At 26.7% G+C, this 6758-nt stretch overlaps 1 pseudogene; it reads right to left on the reverse strand.

Annotated features, from left to right (window-relative positions):
- Nucleotides 1–1949: 1949 nt before the first annotated feature.
- Nucleotides 1950–6256, reverse strand: LOC111280586 (ATP-dependent 6-phosphofructokinase 3-like; annotated as a pseudogene).
- Between the last annotated feature and the right edge of the window lie 502 nt (nucleotides 6257–6758).

The following is a 6758-nucleotide window of genomic DNA, read 5'->3' on the forward strand; positions in this document are numbered from 1 at the left end:
ATGATATTTTTTCACCTCAAGAGTATTCAAGAAAACTATTTGTCATGCTTTGAAGAGGCTTTATCATCGGGTTTATTTAATTTTCTAAAAACCTTTATTTGTTATAAGTAGTGTTTTTGTGAGAATCTTAATATTGAAATTTTTTTTAAAATTCTCCAATACATTGGTAAAATTTAAAAAGAATATCTCACTTAGGAATTTATATAAAAAATATTTTTTTTGCAACAGTTTTAGTAATTTAATAATCAGAGATTCAAAATTGATTTTCATAAAAACACTTTATTTTAAAAAACATCTTTTAATATGTTAGTAAGACTTTCTATCAAAAATTATTCTCCAATATATTGGTAGGATTTTATAAAAACTATTTATTTTTTTTAATTTAACTTTATTTGAAAAAAAATTATAAGATTTTTCAATATATTGGTAAAACCTTATTTTGAAAATAAGATTACAAGCCCTTTAATATGTTGGTAAAGCTTTTTTTTTTAAATTATTTTTTAAATATCTTTAATCAAAACATGTAGATAATAAGCAATGAAATATATAAATATATATGATAAAAAAAAAGTTATACCAATAATTAGGTTATATAAAAAAAAATCAAAACATGTAGATACCAATTTGAAGTCCAAAAGAAAATTAACTTTGAAAGGCTGGCTTAAATTAAACCTTGACCTAAACTTAAAATGATAGGCTAAGTGAATTGGGCTTGATATTCTACAATCTAGAGTGTGGGCTATTATAGACAGTGCCAAATTAGGTTAGATAGCGAGTTTCAAACTGGGTCATTTGACCCAACTAATTTTTTTTTCAAAATGTCGTAGTTTTGGACTTTTATAAATCCTCACATTTTTTCTTCATTTTTTCCTTCTTTTTTCTTTCTTTATAAACCAATTTCTCTATCTCTCTCTCTATGAAAGAATGAAAGGTGGCCGGTCACTCAAGCTAACCTAGAAACTAATGAACATCCATCGTTGTTGCCGCTATAGGTCATCATCGACCACCTCACTCTACCGTTGGCCAACCATCGATTTAGCACAAAATTCACCCAGAAGCTTATTTTGGCCTCTTTATCTTGGATTTAGGGTTAGTTTCTCACAAATCACCTTCCAATAGTGTAATTCAATCACCTTTTTTCCCCATCTGATCTTGTCAATCTTTGAGTATGTTGTTCCACTTACTTTGTTCTACACTTCTATCATTTTTTATGTCCTAAAAGTCCTTCCCACCATGGGTTGTCACCAGCACTACCACTACCAAGATAAAAATTTGTGAAAACTCTTATTAATTCATATTTACTAATATCTAATGCTGTGTTTATGGATTTGATGACATTTTTACTTGCCTTTTTTTATGGCTTATTGACAGTGGATTTATATTGGGTTTATTCTTTTTATGGCGAGTGAGCTTGCCAATGATAGAAGGGTTATTTTGGCTTTTACTTTAATGGTTTGCTCTTCTAGATTATGGTTAGTGTTGTGGGTTATTGTTGATTGATTATGCTACCTTTCTATTAAGTTGTATTTGATATATGAAGATTGCATTGCAAATGATGGTTCGTTTAAACTAGTGGTGAGGGTTGGTTTAGGTAGTAGAAGGTAGAAAGCAATAAGTTGAGGGAGATTTTCTTAAGTTGATTACTTTTCCTATTTGGTTGAATTGTGGCCTTTGTGGTTGAGTGAATGTGGTGCGAATTATTGGTAATGATGAATTAAGGTTGATAAGGAAGTTGAGAATATTGGATCAAAAGTGACAATGGTGGGTTTAAGGTGATAAAAGGTGTTTTTTGGTTGATGCCTTTTGCGTAATTTCTCACTAGTTGTGATTGTGCTTTTCTATGTAATTTCTCACTAGTTGCTATGTAATTGCTCTGTTTTCTATCTAATTTATGTGTAATTTTCTTGCTTAAATAAGAAATGAAATTCAAGATCAAAAATCATATTCAGTTAAAGGGATTTTGATGCATTATCTTCTTTAAATTCAACCTTAATCCCAACAACTTTATCTTTTAGCTTAAATCCAATATCATAATTTATCATTTTGTTTATCCCCTACAAATAAAGATAATTACAAGAGTGAATGGACTTGGTATGATTGAAAGTCCAAACTAAGCCCAAAACTCAAATGGTAAACCTAACACCATACAGGCTAAGCTTTAAAGCTCAATTCAAACTAATCTTAAATGACCTCGGATAAAATGAGATGTTTATAATTGGCTAATGGGTTATAGTAGTTAGTATAGCCATGATCATACAGCCATGCTAATGTTTTATAATAATTATCGTAAGGTCCCGGCTAACGGATTATAATGTTAGCAATTATTATAAAGATAAAATTGTCAATACAACCAATGTCATAGGTTAGCAGTGATCGTAACTAGTGATAAACTAATGATAATGATAATTTATGATAATGATTTTTAAATATTGATCCATGATTTGATTTTATTACGATATTTGAATGACAGCATATTTTGTAATGATTTATGAATTGACATGTTATAATATTGATTTATGATCTACAAAATGTTTGACATAATGATGATTTTTGAAATGTTTTGACAGTATGATTTGACAAATATTTTGAATGATTTATATGTATGTATGAAAACAATGCTTGATCTGATAAAGTGTGTGAGCCTATACTTACTAAGACGTGATTTGCTCATTCCTCTTTTTCTTTCTCTTTCTAGATGAATAAGTGATAAGTTTCCTTAATTTTATGAAAAGCTAAAAAATCAAAATGAAAAAGATTATTTAGTCGTTGTAGATAAAGTTAGCCAATTAGATCTTATGAAATAGTTTTGTATTTTTATTAGTTTGTATTTGGATATATGAAGATTTATTATCAGTTTATTGAAGAATTTTAGAATGATTAAAAGTAAAAGCTTCATATTACTTTAGAATTTTATTTCAAGGTAATATGATCGTATTACATCTCGGTTCGAGGGCATAGCAATAGGTTATCCATGTAAAATAATTTTAAAATATTTAACATAATTCACTCGATACATTTTTAATTTTAATTAAAAATTGTTGATTTATTATATTTAAAAATTTACTTTTAAAGCACTATATAATTCTATATTACTATATCTTAACAATTTTAGTTTTAACAATTTTAATGCTAATCAATTGTCACACCTTCATCCAAAAATTTATAAAAGAATCTCTAATGAAAAAAATTTGTATTAGAGAATGATTTTGAGATGACGAAATTTTAGTTTCTGGGAATCAAAAACATGATTGACTATTGTTTAGACATTACTTGAATTCAATAAACTACAATTTGAATTTTCTCTAAATTTGATGATAATTACATAAATATATCAAATGTATAATTAATTTATTTATTATATTGAAATATACAAAATTTAAATAAAAAACTAATTATATAAAGTTTGAATTATACATACACTTAAAAACTTATATTATCAAAATAAAAAAAATTATATATATATAGATTTATTGATATATGAATATACTCACATGCATCGCCCGGGTTTAAAATTAGTATATATTAATGTACATTGAACAAACTTTTATGTTAACATGCATTTTATTTATTTTAATTATTTGTATAATATATAATTAGTTATTGATTTATAATTATTATTTTTATATTAACATTAAAAATAACTAGAACTAGTCATCATTATGTTGAGGTAGATTAATTATTTTAATATAAAAATAATAAAAATTAAGTAAAAAAATATTATAAAAATTAAAATAATATATATAGTATTACGTATATTATGATTACAATTTTTTATTATTTTTTCTGGTTATATTATAAGTGTTGTATTTTTTATTACTTAGTTTAAGAGTTTTTTTTTTTTTTATGAAAGATATCGTAATTTAAAAATAAAAAAATGTAAAGATTTAAAATTTAAATTTAATGAATATAAGCACGGAACAATTGAATTAAATTTGAAGTTTTTTTTTTTTATTTGTATAAAGCGTGTAATAAAGTTAATATAATGTACTCAAACACTTTTGCCCCTGTTCCTTGATCATTTATGCTTTTATACATCCAACGAAAAAGTAACACTGGCTCGTAAGACAATTATTTTGATCTAATATTCATCTTGGCTGAAATTACCTCAAATATCATAGAAGCCTCTTTCTGAGTTCGATCTCCCCTGATGATGTATACTTGAGATATATTTAGTTTTAAATCTTTAAATTATATTTGATACATAAGATTATGATAAAATAAAATAAAATGATATTATAAATATGATTAAATTAAATAATATGATCTTATTTTATATTTGATATATGTAAAGATTATGATAAAATAATTTATTTATTATCAAAATTATCTTTTCTTAAAGTTTATATTATTTAAATTATTGATATAATTTCTAAAAATTTAATTAGACATATAAGTTTAATCTTATAAATTAAAAATAATCATCTTCACTTAGGGAAGATTGAATAATCTTATATCAAAAGGATATTAATCATCTTTATAATCCCTATCTCTCTTTTAAATACAAATCAAACAAGATATAAGATAATTATCTATCATATCAATAATTTTACATATCAAACATGACCTTAATGATCAAATCCACGTATGGAATTACTTTGCCAAAGGTGAGGCACTGGCAGGCAGTATACGTTGAACATACATCAAATCTTATTTGTATAAAGCACAAATAACAGACCAAAAAAGATCAATACGTACCCGATTAATAACTCGATCTTGAATGCTATCAACAATCTTCGAGGTATCATGTCCTCCTCTTGATGTTCCAAGGTTGGTACCACCACGTTTATGGATGTCATTTACAACTTTTGGTGCCAAAGGAATTGTGTTTCGAGCATAAAAAACTTTGTATGCTATCTACAAGAAAAAATTGGACCCAACTATTAAATCAACTACACCAGTTAATCATCTGAAATAAATGAATAAAGGATGCTCTGCATACACTTCAATCCCACCAACTCTAGTGACGCCATACATGTGGTATAATCCACAAATAATTTCCCTAATCACGATATTTAGACCAGGGCATAGACCACCACATGTTACATACATGCATCAACTTCATCAGATTCAAAGTACACGTGAAACCATATAACAAATGAACATCACTGTTTCTGAATTTGAATAAGAATAGGAAACCCCAAAACTATTAAATTTAAGAAAGAAAAAAAAAAAAAACTCCATTTTCAAACCTTCTGACGAGGCCCCGCTCACCTGAAATGGGTTCCTCTTTGACTATCTTTTTGAACGACAATCTGTGCGTAGAAAACAGAAAAGCATATTCAGACGCAATGGTAAAAATTGCTGTGACGCAATGGTAAAAATTGCTGTGATGCAATGAGTTCAATTTGTAGACTAAGACAAGTATGGAATCCTCCATAAAAATAGGTTCATTTCCCTTGTTTTTATGAAAGTGATATATTTTGATGCAGAAAAGTAAAGAGAACAAAATTTTTTTACCTTCTGGGCAACTGTTTCATCAACATTAACGAATTTCTACCTGGTGAAACAGAAAAATTAATTTCATGTAAAAAACAAAAAAATCATTTAAAAGAAAATGCCTCGGCAATCAGAATATTCCATGAAACCAAAAAAAAACCATACTTCACAACTGAATATGCAGTATTGTCTTGCAACGGATTCGGATAAGTCTGCCCCAGTTTTTTTAAAAAATGAGAAACAGAGCATGAATTTTGGGTAAATAAAATTTTTTTAAAAAATTTTTTGATTAGCTGCTTTCAAACAGCCTTAAAGATTATATATTAGTAATAAATGGAACCATAAGCTGACCAGTTTATGCTTGAATTTTCTCTATAAATTTACTTTACGTTTACTGTTTTCTTTGAACTTTCATATAGAAACCGAACAAGTAAGAGAGAGAAAGTTCTTTTATATTTACAGGGAGGTTATGGATATAATCAGACGAGTGAGGAACATCTTCTAGAAGGTAACCACAGTCGCCGATGACGATTTGGGCTTGGTGGTGGTGGTTCTTGAATTGCCCATTACGTCGGTGGTGTTGGTGTTGCCACCCCTGGGACTTCTGAAGCAAGAAGGCAAGGTGGAGTCATAGCATCGGTGATCGGCGGTTGTAGGATAAGTGTTGTTGGGGTCAAAGCACTGGAACTTGGGAGTAATGAATGAAGCAGAGCTGGAAATGGAATCCTTGACAGAGGAAGAGAGAGGTAGGGGAATCCAGTGTGCGAGAAGTGGCGCGAAGAATGTGGAGGTATCTGTAGCTGTCGATTAGAGGACACATTGCGGATTGCTCGGTAATATAAAATAGAGAAAGATTGCCGTGAAGTATCACAGTAAAGCTCATAAATTTTTTTATTAAAAATGAGTAAATAAAAATTTAAAGTAAAAATTAAAATTAAAAAATTTTACTATATAAGTCAAGCATGTAAAATTTTAAAAAAATTAATATATTTTAATATATTTATTAAATAAATATTTTTAATAAAAATATTAATAAATTTTTTAACGTTGAACAAATATATTAATTTAAATTATAAATAATTTTTTTAATAAATTTTTTTACATATTATTAATTTTCATATTAAATATTATTAAAATTTTTTATTAAATTATTTATTTATTTATAATAAAAAATTTCACAAACTTCATTTATAAAATTTCATATAAGTTTTATCTTATAAAATAAATGAAAATAATACTACGACTAAATAATTAATTAAATATTAGCAATAAATTTTATTTTGTTTTATTTTTCTGTTAAATACATAAGTTTCTAATTTCTT

Source organism: Durio zibethinus, chromosome 28 (assembly GCF_047325235.1).
Source record: "Durio zibethinus cultivar Kanyao isolate XHJ-2024 chromosome 28, ASM4732523v1, whole genome shotgun sequence".
In the NCBI taxonomy this organism is placed as follows: Eukaryota; Viridiplantae; Streptophyta; class Magnoliopsida; order Malvales; family Malvaceae; genus Durio; species Durio zibethinus.